The sequence below is a fragment of the Varroa jacobsoni genome, unplaced genomic scaffold (genome assembly GCF_002532875.2).
Source record: "Varroa jacobsoni isolate VJ856 unplaced genomic scaffold, vjacob_1.0 scaffold_557, whole genome shotgun sequence".
Lineage (NCBI taxonomy): Eukaryota > Metazoa > Arthropoda > Arachnida > Mesostigmata > Varroidae > Varroa > Varroa jacobsoni.
In genome coordinates this window covers 25,489-44,100 of record NW_019213459.1, presented here as the reverse complement: position 1 = coordinate 44,100, position 18,612 = coordinate 25,489, and the positions used below count along the sequence as shown (strand labels likewise).

Below are 18,612 nucleotides of genomic sequence, written 5' to 3'. Positions count from 1 at the left end.
TAAGTACAAGCATTGAACGATTTTTACAACGTCTACCGGTACCAAACCTCAACCTTCAATTGACGTCGACATCAATCCAACGCGACTCCTATTTTTCGAAGTATGTCACCTGGCAGCCACCTAGTTAGAAAAATGGTCAGCACCTCTCCGACAGCCGAGTATTTCCACTAAATACATAATTATATATATGATTCGCTGTTCCTACCATAAGCTGTCGCATTTTGCACGCTGTATAATAGTTGCACAGCCAAGATGATTGGTCTTGCTTCTTCCTAGAGAAGAAACGGAATACCATACCATACCATACCGTATCGTACTGGGATGTTTGTTGTTACATGGAGCTACATATCCTGGCTGTTTCTCGTTGAATTGTAAACTCATCGACTCACTCATCCTTTCAGCTTTGCAGCGGAACAGTGGCGCGCACGTTCGTTATCGTATGAGGCCATGTGGGACTTCATTTGTGCCAGATGGAACGTCAGTGTTACGTGCCTCACTTGGGGGTTTTGTCCGTACACAACAACCTGATACAAGTAGGCCTCTGTAATAAGATGGCATGGAAAGCGTTGTCGCCCTTTACCGAGGGTGGGCTTCTCAAATACCCATTGAGCAAAAAAGCGATGAAATTAGGTAGTGTGACTTAGTCGTCTTGCTCGACACGATAACTGCATTTGGCACTATACCGCTGTAGATGCAGTCGCATCCCTAAAACAAATAGGTCCAGGCCGAACTTAATAATAATACTCGAGCATACGAGGGGTAATATAATATAATACAATGACCGGGAAACTAGCGGGGTACCGACAGGCGCTAGCCGGGTCCTGAGGCTTAATGGTGCTATGTGGACTAGGATAAAGCGTAACTCACAAAGACGCTGACAGCAGCCATGGTAAAGTTGCCAAAATTCGAGACAAGATTACAAGAAACACAATCGCGCAGCCATCGATAAACAGAACGATAATGTAGCTTTCGGAGCGTCGTAACGTTCGGTAACGTCATCCATCGACAGGCCTCAGCCAGAAAATATTGCTTCCATGGTAATAGCCGTCTTAAAGGTTTTTTATCCACTCGAAGTTTACAGGTTTCAAGTCGCAGAACATATCAGCATCGATGGTTCAGTATTCTTTTCGGTTTGCATGATTCTATTGCGTGATGAGTCGCAGACGACGTACTTGCTCGCACAGTCGTCTGGATCAAAGTACGTCTATTTCGTACAGAATACTAGCAATTTAATTATGACCAGTGAAATGCCGATCCCCAAATGGTCGTAGATCAATAACATCATCATCACATAAAGTAACAAGTAGCATAAATACTGGCGGATAAAGCATAAACGTAAGGATAGCCAATGGTCATATAGGGTCTAGCGATGAATCCAAAAGGGACATACTTTAAATACTTGAACTTGATCATTTTCAAGCGCCTACATGCTGTCACCCTCATTCGTATAAGGGTAGCGTGCCCGCGCAAGTACCATGAATATATAATATGGCAGAGGTAATTTTTATACGATATATTCTTACATATAATCAGAAATGATCGTGGGCATGCCATTGTATCGATACGTCGTACAGATTATATTTTGGTGTGCTTTTGTTGTTAGCCCTTTGCCGCGGAGGCCTGTTTGCACAGCTTAACTCTTCACTTTAATTACGATTATTTGTTTTAGGGTTACTACGGCTGAAGCGTTTGAATATTCGTAGTGGATCTCTGAATTGAAATTGCCTGTGCATTCCAAAAAATATTGGCTGCAAATATTTAGTTTATATTGACTTGTATCAAATTGTTTGCATCATTGTCATTTTTAATGGTTTATTATTTAATTTGGTCGTTTTTTAACAATCCAATACAAATTTTACCCATTTGGGCAACAAGGGCTAGAGTACTGGGTAATTACTGGCAAGTGACTGTTGTCGATTTATCGCGGGCTCATCGTCTGTGAGCCGCCTTTTAATGAATGGTCTTTGAGCGGAGTCATTGAATGCTGATTATATCTCGTTTCTATTACAATTTAAAATTAAATGGGTCATCAATTTTACCAGAGGTCAGCGGATTTACAATCGCTTATAATTCGTGTGTACCGTTTTTTGCGCACTCCACAATGTTACTAATGCTAATTATGTATAATTATAGCGTCAATGTACCTGTAAGTAGCTCTTGGCCGAAGTTATCATTATTGCGAGTTTACCATTATTATACTAGTGCGGAATAGCGACCCTACTCCCATATTTTAATGTGTGTTTTTTTCTATTGCCGGGCTAATTTGTTTTCTTTTGGCCTGTCGCCCATTTTATCTTGCTTTTTTCATCGATTGTTGACCACATATTATTGTTGCTCGGTCCGGTCTTTTCAGTCACTCGTACCGGCGGTGGGACCCTTGCATGGAATGACGCATCACTTGTAGGCCTGGTATCGCTTGTTCCTTGTTTATACCGAGCTCGGGCTTGTTGTTTCTGGGTTTTTGCGCAACCATGTGCTTAGTTGGTTTGCGCGATGATGTCAGTGCGCGATTCTTTAGCGCGCGGATAGAAACAGTTGTCGTTCTCGCGTTTTACTTGGATGATTCGATTGTTCCGATGACAGTCTGCCGATATCTTTGTTCCTGCTGGTACTAGCTCTCTTAACCGATCACAAACGAAAATAGCGCCTACACATATTTATTTAGAAATTTAACCGTTTGTGTTGCACTGAACTCTAACCCATTTTTTTGGCAATATGCCGTACTGACGATACCGTATGTAGGACCGGCATCGCATCAGCCGAGCGCATGGTCACATCTACATTCCCATTTATTGCCTCTGTGGCTCGACCGGTTTTACGATCGGCCTCTGTATATGGTTCAATACTCTTATGTTAATTATTAGCTCGATAGTTATCAACATCATTCGATGTCGACCTAAGTAGTAAGTATCTTGACTACCTTTACTTTATTCTTGGTGCAAATTTCGTATGTCCTGAGCTTAATTTCTCGATGTAGGCTTTTGTCGTCCATTCGATCGCACTAGACTTTATTGGCCTGGCAAAATTTTTAAGAGGTCTTTTGTTCCCTGATGATAACTTTTCTTTGCTTTTTATTGGCATTTTGAGTTTTTTTGTATGATACAACAAGGGTTTCAGGTTCCGTATTTCAACTCAAGCTGTGTCTACGCAGCCAGAAATGTTTTTCTTGCAAGCGATAACCCATCAGCTTGTTCTGTTACTCGTTACTTCGACATATAGACATCCCTATTATTTGGAGCAGCCTTTTCCGCTAGGTGCTTAGCTATTTTAACTGCACGTTCAGTCTTACCGTTGGCTTGATGATAGTAAAGGCGCGTTTACTATATGTTTCATCGGCCATGTTGCACAAAGCCGTTCGAAGCGTTTAGATAGACATCCTAAATATGAGTGCATCAGTATGTTGCTAGGTTTTCCATTTCTCTCAAAACAAATACTTGTTTTTTCTAGCTTGTGTTGCTATTAGCTGCCGTATCTTGTGCAACTTAGTTAAGTTCGAGCAAGTCGCTGTAGTTATCTAAGGTGACTACGTAGAATTTGTCGAGCCATACAAACTTGTCTTGGCAACTACTATTGCATTGGTCAACTATGGACTATTTCTAATTTCGCCTATTCCATCAAGGGATGTGACGTTTGTCTATAGTCACAGTGCTCTGTTTCTTCTAGCTCTAGTCTGCATATACTCTTGTGCGCTTTGGATCTTTCTAAGGAGTGTTTACTAAGTGAATCTTCCTTCTGGATTGTCTGCTGTGGTACACGCCACACTGCCACATCGTACGTTATTATTTCTAGTTATGTATATATAAACATAAACTTAGAGATTTTACGGGCATACTTTTCAAAAGCTTTTCTGTGCTTTGGTCGTCGTAGATTTGTAGTTCTTGAATCTCCGCATGCCGTAAGTATGGCTAGGCACTATTTTTCTAGATGTGAGCAGCCTTTTTCCATTGCCTTTAATGAAACAGATGTGTATACTAAAGATTTTCCTTTCGAACTAATACTCCATTTAATCCGTAGTCGCTTGCATTCGCTTGCTTTGTTGTAGCGCTTTCAGAATACAAGAGCGCAGCGGTTTTAAAGAGTTTTTGTTTGGTAGGTTTAAAAGTTTCCTCCTGTTGGCATTATCATGGGAACGGGTGCTATTTTTGGATATACGTTCAGGTGGGTTTTCAAAGCACGGAGAGGTTGGGTACAAGTCACAATGTACCTGAGAAAATTAATCACGTCTGAGATCTTTAAGAGCTAGTATTGTCTAGTATTACCTCGATTTTTTTAGCCTTCAGTCCTTCCCTGTTGATTTTGTTTCCCATATATTTTCCCTCTTACGTTCCTAAACGTAGTTTGCACTTGTTGTGTTGCAATCCTATTCGACAAGTTCTTTCAAAGAGCACTTGTAGAGTTTCATACAAGTTTTCCTATAGCCTCAACGACTTCCCCCATGCAACTGTGTCGCTTGCGACTACTAGTACGTTTTTAAACTTATCATACGCTTGTATCTGACGTCTCTGATATTTCGTAAAAACCCTTGAGGTGCCTTAGAACACTAGTATCGATCTACGAAGGTCAATAAGGCAGTGTAGCTTCGGATCTCGGTGCTTTACACCATTTGATATAACCCGCCCCTAGCAACGAGTACTGAGAAAGCTTTTATTTTGCTTAATCGGTGGTGTGTCATTGAGCGCTGGCATGGGATATCGCGTTCTTTCTTCGGCTTTGTTCAAATCGTATGGATCTAAAACGATTCTCAACTCACAAGCAGGTTAATGTAAAGGTGCAAGGTTGAAAATTTACTCCGTTGATTTAGTCCACTTTTTGTACTACGTTGAAGTTCTCAAGGTCCTTCATGTAATTTACTATTTCCTCTGCAAAGAATTGGCATGAGCGTTTAAACGAATTGCCGGTATCATATTCCTCGGACCCTTTTTTGCGTTAGACTGACCTGTCTCTGTGCTCCTGTCTAAGTTTAGATTTGTACGGATTCTTTTTGCCGTATATTCGATACTATACTTACATATTATATATATTATGGGTGTACTCGTATGTTGGGCGAATCATCCTCGTTGCAAGTGTGTCTCTGACATTTTCGGCACTTCTTTTCGATTGATAAGCGCGCGTTAGCGAACGTCTTTTATGTTACATGCTCTGCTTGTAACGTTAGTTTACCCCCACTATTGATTGTTCCGTGGCATTCTTTGCCGGTTTTTTTTCAATGACTTGCAAATCTCATTTACATCACTGGTTCGGTTGTAAGTTTTTTGCATTCTTTTTCTGGAAATAGCAATCCTGCAAAGCGGATCCCAGATATCAGCCTGTCTCTTCTTTTTATTATTCTCGCACGCACACCATTTCACCTACTGACTGATACCTTCTTTAAACTCCCTGACTATCTCGGTGTTGCCTTGCGTCGCTATCTGGAACATGCAGCTTTTAAATATGATGTTCATGTGGCATATACCATATATATCATTTGTGACCATTTAGGAATACGTGTGTCCTCGACAACTGGCCTAAAGCGGGCGATTTATTTGCAAAGACTTTCTTCTATTAGTGCGTAATTTGTCTAGGGTTCCAGGAAAATTTCCTGAACGATCACCTTCATTGCTTATTGGTCGAACAACGCCGGATCTTTCGACCCCACCGTTTTTGTCGCTTCTTTTCGTCCTTTCGCATTGCCTCAGGTCGGAATGACGAGACCTGCGGTCTTATCCTCTGAGTGCGAACTTCCTTCTCACTTTTCCCGGGTTATCACTTCTCACTTTTTTTTTTCATTTTGCTCCAGAAGCTTCTAGTGGCAGAAATACTTTTTGCGCAGCTGGATAGTGTCGAAGCCCACCTGTTCGCAGCCTAAAACATAGCTTTCTTGATGGCCTGAGTTGGTTACCCACTAAAAGCCACTCCCCTTTATATATATATATATATATATATATATATAGTGCTTGTTGACAGAAGACGTACGCTGGAAAATCGTCGGAACTTCACTTATCACTGTCAGGCTACGCTATGCTGATCTCTTTGGTTATGGCAACAAGAGTGCTGAGTGTCTACTAACCGTTGCTGATTTATTGCGTATGCATCGTCTACGCATTACCCTTTCTTGGAGTGTTTATTGGACGGGATATTTGGGTGCTGATTACGGCTTCAAAGAGTTTACGTGGTACCAGTAGTGCTTAAGGTCTACTGCACATAATGCAGCACATGCTGCACACTTCAATTTTTGAAACATTTTTCATGAAAATCACGTGGCAATGAGAATTAAATTGATTATTACGTATATAAAAGGCATATATATATATATGTTCTTTACTGTTTTAGGGTAAATGGGCTTGTAATATAGAGATGCCCACAGAGTGCACAGCTACCCAAACTTCTTGTTCGATCTTTCCCAGCAGATACCTTTGTTTCTCATGTTGCATAAAATAGAAGTAGTTTGATGTCTTTCCACGGACTTAGGAGTAAAGCTCTATTTAAAATCCTTTATAAAAAAGGAGACAGCATTTCGCTTATCTGTCTCAAGTCGGCAAATCACAACATTATCGAGCATCATCAAATTCACCTATTTAATAAATCAATTCTTAGAATTTCATTTATTTTTGGGTCTGTTATCAGTCACAGGGAACGTCTGTGATATCACCTTTTATCTAAAAGGTGAGGAGGTTTTAATCAAACCTACGCTAATATGTTTATCATTTTACTTGGGCGAAACTAAAAATTTATTTGTTCACAAATATAATTGTAATATGCATATAGTTTTGTTATTATCTATTAGGCTTGAAAATGACATTTCATAAGGCAAAACAAGGAAAAAAATTTTTCTTTTTTAAGGATTAGGTATCTTCAAGTTCGGTGATCAGCAACGCTCTTATTGCCATTCGCAGGACATTATGTTTGTTTTCATAATCTGACAAGTCCGTGCAGACATGACGCTGCGGATCATTACAAATGGATGTAATATAATGTATTATAGCATCGTAATAGTCCTGTATGATAAATATAGCATCATAATAATTAAGCCAGCAGGACTGATTAAGTTGATTTGGAGTTCGTTCAACGAGCTGGTATTGGCTAGTTCAACATGCCGGCTCCCATCTTGGCTTGATATTAAAAGACTTTAAGCTTGAGAGAGAGTATGGAATGTTGGTATTGCCTAACTATTTACCCCCCACACTTTCATGTTCGATGATGTGAAGCGGTGAAAAGAGGGCTTCTGATGCTGTAGTATGTGTTAAAAGGGAGCTGGCAATTATGGATATTGACAGCCTTGCTGGAATGACTAATTCTTCCATTGGCGTTCTAATCTTCGCCATTGCGACTACCCCAAAGCGAATAATTGCGAGCCACGACTAAAGCGAGAATGCAAAAGAGGAATCGGGTGAGAGATAGAACAAGAAAGGGAGACGGAGGGTGGAAAGGATAGCGGGAATTTTAGGTAAGAATAGAAGGCGAACGTCGTGTTGGGTGGAACGGGAAAAATCCAAATGCGGGTTGAAAGAAAATTGCGGAGAGCCCTAGCGGGAATATGAGTGAATGAAAAATCGTGTACACTCCCCCTGGCTAGGGGAAACACCCAAGAAAACCAGAAAACACCCGAATTGCTCTCCGAATAGAAAATCCGGATGACCATTTCTCTACGTATCTTTCACCTAACGATATCTATACGCGGCCATGAACCAGCACGAGGCTTGAATATCTAACAGCATAGCGTTGTGAACGATATCGAGCAGGCAATGTGCTTCTTTCCAGCGACGTGTTCCAGTGATATCAGATGCAATTTAAACTATCACTATGGCCACAGTCATACTTACTTACAACCCAGCATTGCTGATTCCGCGCTCTGCTCGCGGCATCGAAGGAAACCTAAGTGTTTAGATATGTGTGTAGTAGTATGGGTGTAGTAGGATAAGAACTAGCAACCTTGCATCTAAGCATATGTGTTTACCTAGCTATATACTACTTAAACTCTATGGCGGTCTGTTTCCTATGGCTAAAATAGATATTTTTGGCCTAAAGAGGCCAAAAACCGAATATAGTAGCTTTTTCTTAAATTTCAATTTATGACTGAAAATGCCGTTTAAAAGGTGAAAACTTAACACATTGTTTTGTGTTTTTGTTGACACTATAAGCTACAGATCTTGGTGAGCTGAGCAATAATATACAAATGTTTAAAGTAAATGCTTCGGTATGAAAAAGCAAAAAAAAAAAAAGTCAAAGCGCATATGTTTTCTCCATGTGACAATAAAGAGCAAATCTATCCCGAAAGTGTTGTTTTTTAATTGGATTTATGGTAAGTGTCAATTAGAAGGTTGTAACGGCTGATGTAGCAAATATATAATAACAAAATTTCTTTGCGAAAACATTCTTTGAAAGAGTCGCGAGGATTGAGATGGACTATATTTTGTTGAGATATTTATCAAAGATGTTTTGTGTTTGCCAAAGAACGACTGAAACTTTGCAGGAAGCTCTATGTAGGAGCGTTATCTCAATGCCAATTGAATGCTCCCGTCAAGCTGAATTAAAAGGATATACTTGTTCCTGTACCCAAATCTTAGTTTTCGGTTCAAAAGGAGGGAGGACTAAAACTTACTACAGTATGTGGAGAGTTTCTTAACCGCAATTGGTAGATTTAAATGTTTCTATACCTAAAATGGATAATTCGGTGTAAAAGGGTTCGTCCAGCCTGCGTGACTATAGAATAAACATGCGTTTCGAGCTATTTTTTCTGAGCAAATTTTTATAACTGTCAATTATATAATAGATATTTTTTTAATATTCTCTAAGAGATTTTTTATTTAAATATCGAAAACATGCTTTCTACGCAAAGTACAGCCTTGTTTATGCCAATTCCTTGCACCAATCGGTAGATGGATAACTTAAGTAAAATACAACATATCTTTATACATGAAATGGATATTTAAGGTATGTCAACGGTATAAAAGCGACTAAAAAAACAATCTGTAACTCTCGTGGAGCAATTCGTCGCAAGAGTTTTTTAAACAGTCTTTAATGGAATTTTTAATGAAATGGAAAATTAAAGCGCTTGCTATGGCGGGTGTTTGATGATACAAATTTTTCCAAAATATTTTATAAGAGATTATCTAAGGGAAGCAGCAACATGTTGACAACATTTTTTAAATGCAAATTATCACTTTTTTCACAGTTTTCTCAATGCCGGTCAATAGATCTTGACGAGCTGAGTCAAAATTCGTTGTATCTTCGAATATTTAAAGTGGGCATTTTGGTATAAAAAGGGTCAAAAATTGAATGTGGTAACAGATTCGCGCATATGACGCTGAGATGATAATTTCTACAGCCAGGGGGATATTCTTTGACATCAATAAAAGCTCCCGATGAGCTAAATTAAGATGAAATGTATGTTCCTGAATTTAAATTTTAGTTTTCAGGCTTACTTCTCTTGTGTCTAAAATGGCTAATTTTAAGTGAGAATGTAGAAAACCATGTCGGTTTACCTTGTTGTGAGGTGTTTTTAGCTGCTTTTGAATGGTTTTTGAGCAAATTTCTTATAAATATAGGTTGGAAAGTTGTAGCTGTTGTGAAGCCAATTTTCGTTAAAAAAAATTCCCTAATTGGTTTTCAGAGAAATATGCTAAGATTCAAAGAAATATATGTAAATATTTATTGCACGAAAAATATAGAACAGTCTTTCATCAATCAATATCCTAACGAGATATTTTTGTCTTAACTGAATATAGTATATGTAACTACTTATTACCTAATTAAAAATAACCGTATTGGTGCCGCGTTAGCAATGGAGTCAGCACGGTAACCTACAAATATAAGATTATAATGAAATATCTATTACATTCCCGTTTAGTTTGATACGTACTGGAGAAGCGAAATATGGAAAGACAATCTCTTTAATGAGGTTCCGGAAACGAGATCAATACAACAGGCATCATAAGTCTATTGAATCATATATATATCTAAGTACGCGTATATGTCTTCACTTAATAGGATATGTACCATAAAGATTCAAAAAAAACTCTTAAATCTTGCTGGCATCCCAAGAATAAAATCAATAAGTTGGCTGACTATATTAATTGCAATTCTATTAAAGATCGGTTTATGGCCGATCCGGTTCACGTTTCTGCTGGCCCACGGCCAACTCTGTTTGCGTGAGTCCTGCAAACGGAGTCAATCAGCGAACAAAGGAAAGCGCCGTAATCATGTTGTAGAAATGTACCAAAAGCCAGTACCTCACGGGCTAGACAAATCCAGAGCTGATATACTTTTCCGGCGAATATTCTAGAACAATCTGATGAAATAGCTGCAAAGAGGCGACTGCTTATGTGGGCAGGTTAATTGCAACGAGACAACGACTGATTTGTATTCGACCTATAGTTTTCACTTGCCTGGGTGAACGAATCAGATTAGGTAAATTAATTAATGACAAAATAGCTGCAGATGAAACCTGCGGGTCCTTCTGATATTTCTCTAAAATTAATGTCGTCATAGCGATGGCAAGCCGAGCCGCTCTCAGTGCATGTGCTACCTTCGATTTGCCTCAAATGAACCAATGTTGGTTAGCGCGTAGAGGAGAAACACAACTAAGCCAACCCATTTTTAACCCAGATACGGCCTTACAATCCGCATCACGGAGGAGGGCCTCCCTTTAGAGATCCCTCTATATATTTGATCAATCTGGCTACTGGCTATTAACCGATTGGTTTCTACAGACTAGTCTATTTGCTCGTTGGAACGTCATACCTTGTTGCAGGCCAAACCATCAGTTTAAGAGTTAAGAATATCAAGGGGGCTCTCCAACATGCCAAAGGTCGTATATCCAGGTGAAAACATAAATGTTTTCCTTTTAATAAAACTTACAATTGAGGAATTTTACAATTAATTATAAGGGAAAATTATTGAGTCACAAAACTTGAAAGAAGAATAATGCTGGAGACCTGTTTTGGAAAATGTAGTAAACGCAAAAACTTCGATGGCCTCGTATAGCTGTAGAAGTTTTGGTGTTTTTTTCTCTAAGTAAATCTGCGGCGGCGACACAAAGGGATGCATTTCCAAAAAAAATCCAGTGAAAAACAAAAATGATACATAATTTTTTTGTCTAATTAGATGATCGTTCATTTGCTGCATTAATCCGGTCCTCTGATACAGAACCTCTAGAGTACCCATAGTTCAGTGATATAATTTTTTCAAGTAGAGAGAACGTCTGAGCGGATTAATCGTATGGCCAATATGCACGCTAGGGGGTACTACAAAATAAAATACTTGGAGCTTTGTCGCATGTAAATTGTGTATTATGTTTTCGACGATTGATGTAGTAGCTTGTGTTAGAAGATTTTGGACAAATTAAAAAATTATTCTTCTTTGTGTCTATTTTATTTCCTCCAAGAAACACTTACGACATATGAATAATAGCTATACCTCAACTCTATATTACATCTTAAAAGAACTCTGTCAGGGAAGACCTTCAGCACGGCCAAATGTACTCGCTATTATCATCTGCACACGTGAAGACATTAAACTAATAAATAGTCGTTATTTTCGTTGAACGCAGAAAAGGCCAAAAACAACTATAATTTTTATTTGGTAAGAGGCATATGAACTTTACTTATTTTTTCTTTGTTTTTTTTTATCTTACAGAGTTTAATGTGAAAATCTTGTCTACTACTTCATACCACGGGTATCGGCTATACTATATCTTCACCTATCCTGGATTTTAGGTCGGTACTTGTTTCAACACTACTACGACTTTTTTCTCATGTAACGCACTAGTGACAGAAGTTCTGCCTTCTGAAAATTTTTCGCTCTTATTTTCTATGAGCTTTCTAACCTTTACCATATACACGGCGATCACAGCCCAGCATGTTTCATTTTAAACATTCTATTTAATTATAGAGTCGGCATTCAATCGTGCCGTAATTGTCTTTTAATTTCCGCTTTTTTCAAAAAAACACATCCAGTCTGTAAATTGCACTGTTGCAGGCACAAGCGTTGCGTGTTGTGCATGCCTTTCTCATTATGTAAAAATACCTGGCATTATTTGTGAGCAGTAAAAATCGGCACTTTATGGTAGGGCCCTCTGAAGCGCTTCCCGTACTACTCTTTAACCTCTGGTATCGCTTTTCTTATCTTGGCAGCGGCCTTTGCTGTGACCATTTACTTTCGTATAAACTTTCCATGAGTATTTTTTTCAACCAAGGTAAGCGCCTTAATCTCACGGAACGATGGAATCTACCGCTGAAGCAAGTATTTTTCCACCTTCGTTTACTCTCGTTATGAGCCTCTGTGTGAACAAAACCGCTTCACTTACCAACTGCCTCACCATTTTCTCTAGTTGGGTGTCTTTATTGTTATTTAGGTTGTTTATGCTTTGGCCTCTAGTTGCGTCTTGATCTTGGTTGTGTGACCAGGAACGGTAAGTCATCTGCATACGCCAGGTCGGCTACTGTATTTTTTCTTCTAGAATAGATTGTCCGAACACTCCGTTGTGGGCGAAGCTCTAATCAAAGTAGAAAACTTTGTGACATTCCCACTGTGACATCATACTGAGTGCGCTTTTTCAAATCGCCTAAATTTCTCTTAAATGCGTATTCAAAAAAGCCTATACGCAAAAAAATTCCCGAAAAAAATATTTCATCTTCCTTGAATTTGCCTTAAAATTTTTAGTAAGCCCGCTTTGTTGTTTCTTAATAAAGAATAAGCAAATATATCACTGCATTAACGGTATATTGAAAGCGTATAAAGCCAAAACATATAAAACAACCAAGGAAAATCGGGAATGCTTTTAGCGTAAAACGTAGCGCCCATATTCGTAAGCATTATACAGAGCAAATCAAACAATATTAATGAGCTTAGTATTCTCTGGGTGTTACTGTTTCTATTTCCATAATTTTCTTACGAAGATATATTTTAGAAATCAAGGAGGACGTAACCCTTTGAATTTTTCAGAGGCAGCATATTGCGGGTAAAGAACTCGGCATATATTTACCAATCTGCATGAAACAAACCTTCACTGACAGTGAAATAAATGAAATAGTAATTTAAATTATTAGTTTTCGATAATTCTATTTGCATTTTTTGTATTTGATATGTGTAAAAGCCAAAGCATCAATAGACACTGGCTCGAAATTAAATTCTGCTTGAAGGTCAAGTCGCGGAATTTTTAATTCCCGCTTTCGGTCTGATTACACTTACAGGTTGACAGATACAGTTGGTTCGTAAACAGATATTACAGAAGACTAATCTCTAAAAAATATGTTGTACCCCCTAAATTGTTTGTATTGACTTCACTATACAGTTCTCTCAGTGTTTAAAAGAGACTTTAGTGATCTTCTTTTAGTTCCCCTCCTGTGTTCTAACTAATATCCATCTAAGTTTCGGTATCAAGAAGCGTGCATATCGTTGGCGTAGGCAAATGAGGCACCAACTCGTCATGATATACCAGAGTCTAAACAGTTTTCGCTACCTACGGTGGCATTTATTTTGTTGAACTGTTTGTCTTCAAGCACTGCATCTTTCGTACACCTATATCTTCTGAATGCATCATGCCTGCATGTCGTGACAGCCTTTATAAATAGTTTCCATAAGTGAAGTAACTTCGAACGTCAAGCATTTTATTAAAACGTCTATTAAGAAATTTGCTGTTTTATATACTATGTATAATTACACGAATTTATAAATTCAGTCCCATTCTTTCTGATTCATGTTTCGTCAAAGCGCATTACCTCAGTTTATATCTCAGGTCTCGTCTGTAATATATATATCACCAACCTGTACGTTCATGTCTTGGATAATACACTGTGTGATCCAGCTTTTATAGTCCCCTTAGCCCTTATTCGTAGTTGTTTTTGTAGGTTCCTCAGACTGTTTCTGATTCAGTCTCTTGAGCACTACAGACAGCCTGTTTGTGAAATCAGTTGCATAGCTGTAACTTCCTATCACAACAGTCGGCCATTTATACTGTTATCAACATTTTAAATGTAATATAATGCTTGTAATGGCTGGTGTTCAAATAACACAGATCTTTTGACGCAAGCATCAATCGCAATATGCTTAAAAACGGAGGCCGTGACGCCATGTTGTATGATATGTGTGAAGTTCCCATTTTTACTTTACGGTTTTGCAACTCGCATCGAGCATCTATTGCAGCGTTCGTTGCCCAATTTGTCTTTGGGACAGTCGATGTCCAATAACCCATTTTATATTGCTTACCTGCCAAGTCGCCCAAGCAGTTCGAATTGTTTCCTAGGAATTGCCGCTGGGGATTTTAGCTTTTAAATCAGCGCTATCTAGTGCGCTGGTCTTCCTGACTTGGCGTAAGTTTTATCAGTTCCTCTAAGTCTTTGACTCATATTGAAACATGTGCGCGCTTCAGCTTAAGCTTACAAGTTTGCTTTGGTGTCAACCTCCCGGATTAACGTCCTGCTAGATCTGATCTTAAGCTGCTTTGCCTCATTGTCGTCATCGCTGGCTACGTAAGTTTCTTTTGTATTAGCTCACCAGCAGCTCGAATTGATAACCCGTTTGAAACTTTGCAGCTTGCCTTTGCAGTAACTATTTTTTGAAACTCTTTGTGACTCGCATAGTTTCAGATTTCGTCTCTTTTTCCCTTTTAGTCTAATCACTACTTCTGCCGCCCGCCGTGCGTATAGCCTCCGAACGGTAACCTTGCAAATGACATTCCGGCACCTTTTTGCCTTCATTATGGCCTAGCTCTGCAGGCAAGTGGATGACTGAAAAGGTTCCTTAAGGGCTTTTCCTACTTGCTGAAGTCGGTATACCTCTCCGAGGAGTTGGCAGATCACATCAATAATACCAGTCTTCGCCTGCACTCCTAGTTCCTTCGCGATAACTTCAAGTTTAAGACACGTTGATTACAGTTGAGCTCAATGCTGTTCATTAGGACGCTGCCTTTGACAACGACACTAGCCACACTTTCTGCTAGGACGACTATGAGAATCCTTAGCTATATTACACCTGGCAGCGCTTGTCCTAAGGGCCCAAGGGATTTTTTAGACACCACGACTATCTTCAGTGCATTTTTTTAAAGAATCCCCTGTGTGCTACTTCTATCCTTGTGTGTGCATTCTCCAGCCGCATTTTCTTAACCACGGATGCTACGTCGTCGTTGAAGATTTTCTTCTTGTATCGTCTTTTGAGATTTCGGATATGTTTATGTAAGGTCTTCTTCCCACTACTAGCCTTACGGCACCAATCGGACGACACTATCATGCGTTTTTTTCTGGCTATCCGGTTCTCTCTGCTTTTTTTGGTTTTCCTTTTTTGGACCTGCGTTTACCTTTTTTTCGCTTACGCCGTCCGCCATTTGTTATCCTTCTTTGCTGCTTCATCTATGTCCCCCCCCCCAGAATGTTTGGAAGCCTCGCGGTGGAAAGGTTTTGAATTTTCAGAACTAGTTTGTAGAATTTTTTTTAGGTCAATAGAAGCTTTACCTTAGTCTTTCCGTGCTTCCATTTCGTCGGCCCTCTTTTTTCTTTCCACATACCGCCCGTTGGAAGTTAGAAACTTTCCTGATGTACGTCCGGTTATCGTCCGGGTTTTGTTCATTCTAGAAAAGCCGCATGGGTTATTGAGCGGCAAAAATAAAACATTGCTCACATATCAGTCCAAGCTCTGCAAACCAATACAATGTTGTCTTCTGGTGGAATATAAATAAAATTATTCTGAATTTTGAATCATCAGTGGTTTTGACGGTAAAAAGTGGGCGCTCATCCGTCTTTTTTTTTATATTAAAGGGCTCTTTCCCTGCGTTAGGTAGCTACCTAAGGTGGTAGATTGCGGCGCCTAGTCTTGGTGGCAGCGCAAATGGTGTCCTCCTCCCTGAGGAGGAAGCAATCTTCGGTTCTCAAGAACCCAACACAATTTGTGCTAATAGCTTGAAAGGACGACCGTCTCACCATGGTCTCAGCAGGTAACTGCTGGGAGGATAGGAAACATCTTCGAAACTGCAATTAATATGTTACCTCCTACGGTTTGTTCACCATCATGAGATTTGGTAAATTGGAATCTTTTATTAGCAGAATAACACGCACATAAGGATCTACCGAAAAACGAGCCACAAGGGAAGCAAGCAATTTTTATTTCTGTGGATCTTTATTAGAAATAATAATTTTTAAGCACCCTATGTTTTCTCAAAGGGTATCAGATGGTATCACCGAAGCATCGGAAATTTTACCTGATGAACAATCTTAGTGTCTGCTCACTGTGTAGCCGCCTAAAAAGTCTGCATGAAAAATACACGCGCTTAGAATTCAGCAAGTTCCTGGTATTGGAATCCTGCTTATGTGCAGATCGCAACATACAGCCTAGATGGGGTTGTACAATGTATTGAAATTTATTTAGATTTTAGACAGATAAGTTTTGAATTAATGCATTTACGGCCATTACAAAACCTAGAAAGCTTCTTCTCAATGAAAGAAAGTTTCAAAGCTTCTCTATTAGAAGGATGAAACATTGGCCATATTGGGTACGTCATAAACGAAATGCATTATGGTTATACTGCAACGCGTAACTGAATTTATGCTAGTCTAGACAGGCTACACTCTACATTATATATTACAAATTTTGCCCTTCACTTAGTGATTGAATTGTGTACGAACATTGAACCATGTCTATATTATAGATTATGGTAATACGTGGTATGCCAGCAATAGCAGCAGTGCGGATGTTTCGGCCTGCGAAAGGAACCCTTATTCTTAACTATCAACTACTAAATAGCCTGTTTCAAGGCTGAATACATCTTAATCGCCTATGGAGCGTCCTTCTACATACATCGAAAACGTAAATCTTTCGCGTTGGAAAAAGATTAAAATAGTTGAAAGCGTAATCATGAATATTCATCTAAAGCGGAAGATTCTGATAACTTCTCTTACCTCAGTTATTTTCATATATTTCGCTCAAGCACATCTATTGCGCAGAAATATATATATATATATATAGACGGAAAGAACTAACACACGGCTCCGTGATAATAAAGCCAGAAAAAGATGCGCAATCGTGGCAAATAAGAGCAGAACGATGATTTATTTGAGTTGACCTTATCGAACGTAAAACAATAATTACTCAGAGCTGTACAAGCAATAGTGAATTTCCTAAACTTCTGGGTTCTTCTCTTAAGTTTGAGAATGGGTAATGAATCGTCTGCTGTTTAGTATATTTATTTGCAAGACACAAAGAACAGAACACACAAGATACCAAATTTGTATTTAGCGCTTTTCTTAAAAACAGAAAATTGGATAACTTTTTTACATTTTGTCTAAAGTAAATCTATTAACTGTGGTTTTAAATCAATGCCAGTCAAAAGAAAATTTTATTATTCTGTGATTATTTTTGAATTTGCAGTAGGACTACACAAACTGCCAAAGTACATTATTAAATATCATGTTTCAATCAAAATACAAAGTTGCTTATCGGACCTACTAATTAAGAAGACCAAAATCTTCTCATTTTATTGAAGGTAAACAAAATTTTTACTCATTCACTAATCATTAGCTCTGAAAAGATACTTCAACATTGAAGTTAAGCTGCTTCAGGAGTAAATGAAGCTAGAAAGATTGTTAGCTACTCCTGAAACCTCCAAGCATAATTAAATATAGTCGGAAGCGATGCTATGATTTGTTTTAGTAATGCCTGTCAATGCTTTCCTCCTGCAGTTTCATCAAATGAGGTCTTTAGAAAAAAAAATTGATTAGTAGGTTGCTTTGTTATTTATTATTACCATTCCCGTTAGTACTATCATATTGAGCGAAACGAGTTGTCTATACGGCGGTGTTTGTTCATCACAATAAGGCATAAAAATCATAACACCCCATAGTAGAACAAAATATGTTTATACTAATATTTATTTACTATTTGCCTATCAAGGATGATTGTTTAATATAAACCTATCGTTAAAGCTGCCATTTACAATCGATTCAGCTTAAACGTTACGAGCATATGTTATTCTTTCCCAGGACCGACTGCTATGCGTCCAAAAAGTACCTTCGCACGTCCAAATCACTTGGTGATATCCTGCAACAGGACAGCACTTATAATCTCGTGTGTATCTTTTTACAGACAAACTTGGACAAAGTTCAAATTGAGTTATGGTTTAGGCGATAATGGAAAGCATAATTTCTGCCTGAGGGACGTTTCTCCAAGGGCCATTTTCCAGCACGCTCAACAAGAAACGAAAATTCCTAAGTATAAATCCAATTCACCGTGAACGCATTTTCTTTTGCTTTTTATCTAATAACTGCCTCGCATCGACTCAAATAGAACTAATCCAATATTTGTTCAATAAAATTCATGATAATTTTCTATCCCGTCGCCACTGAGTTCTTTTTTCACCGTTGCGAGCCCCTCGTTCATCTTGCAGACTAACTTTTTTTTATCGTATAATCAATCCAACAAACGTGCTAACTCGTAGCTGTTTGTTGCTCATAAAATAATCTTTTAAGAGTTATTTAATAAAATACTAGACAATAATATTTAAAACCCATTCTGTGGAACTTCGATGATACTGTTCATGCGATGCGATACATTCCTCTTGCAAGGATATTTCATTACAAATGATAAGCCGCGTATACATGAAGAACACCTTGTTTGAATACAAACGCAATTTCTTTATAACGTTCATTG

At 38.6% G+C, this 18,612-nt stretch overlaps 1 long non-coding RNA gene across 1 annotated transcript; it reads left to right on the top strand.

Moving 5' to 3' along the window:
• The first annotated feature begins 12,267 nt into the window (after positions 1 to 12,267).
• LOC111261454 (uncharacterized) lies at positions 12,268 to 18,300 on the top strand. The gene is made up of 2 exons (XR_002680978.2): positions 12,268 to 12,388; positions 18,049 to 18,300. It is a non-coding gene; the product is annotated as an uncharacterized LOC111261454 (long non-coding RNA).
• Positions 18,301 to 18,612: the final 312 nt, after the last annotated feature.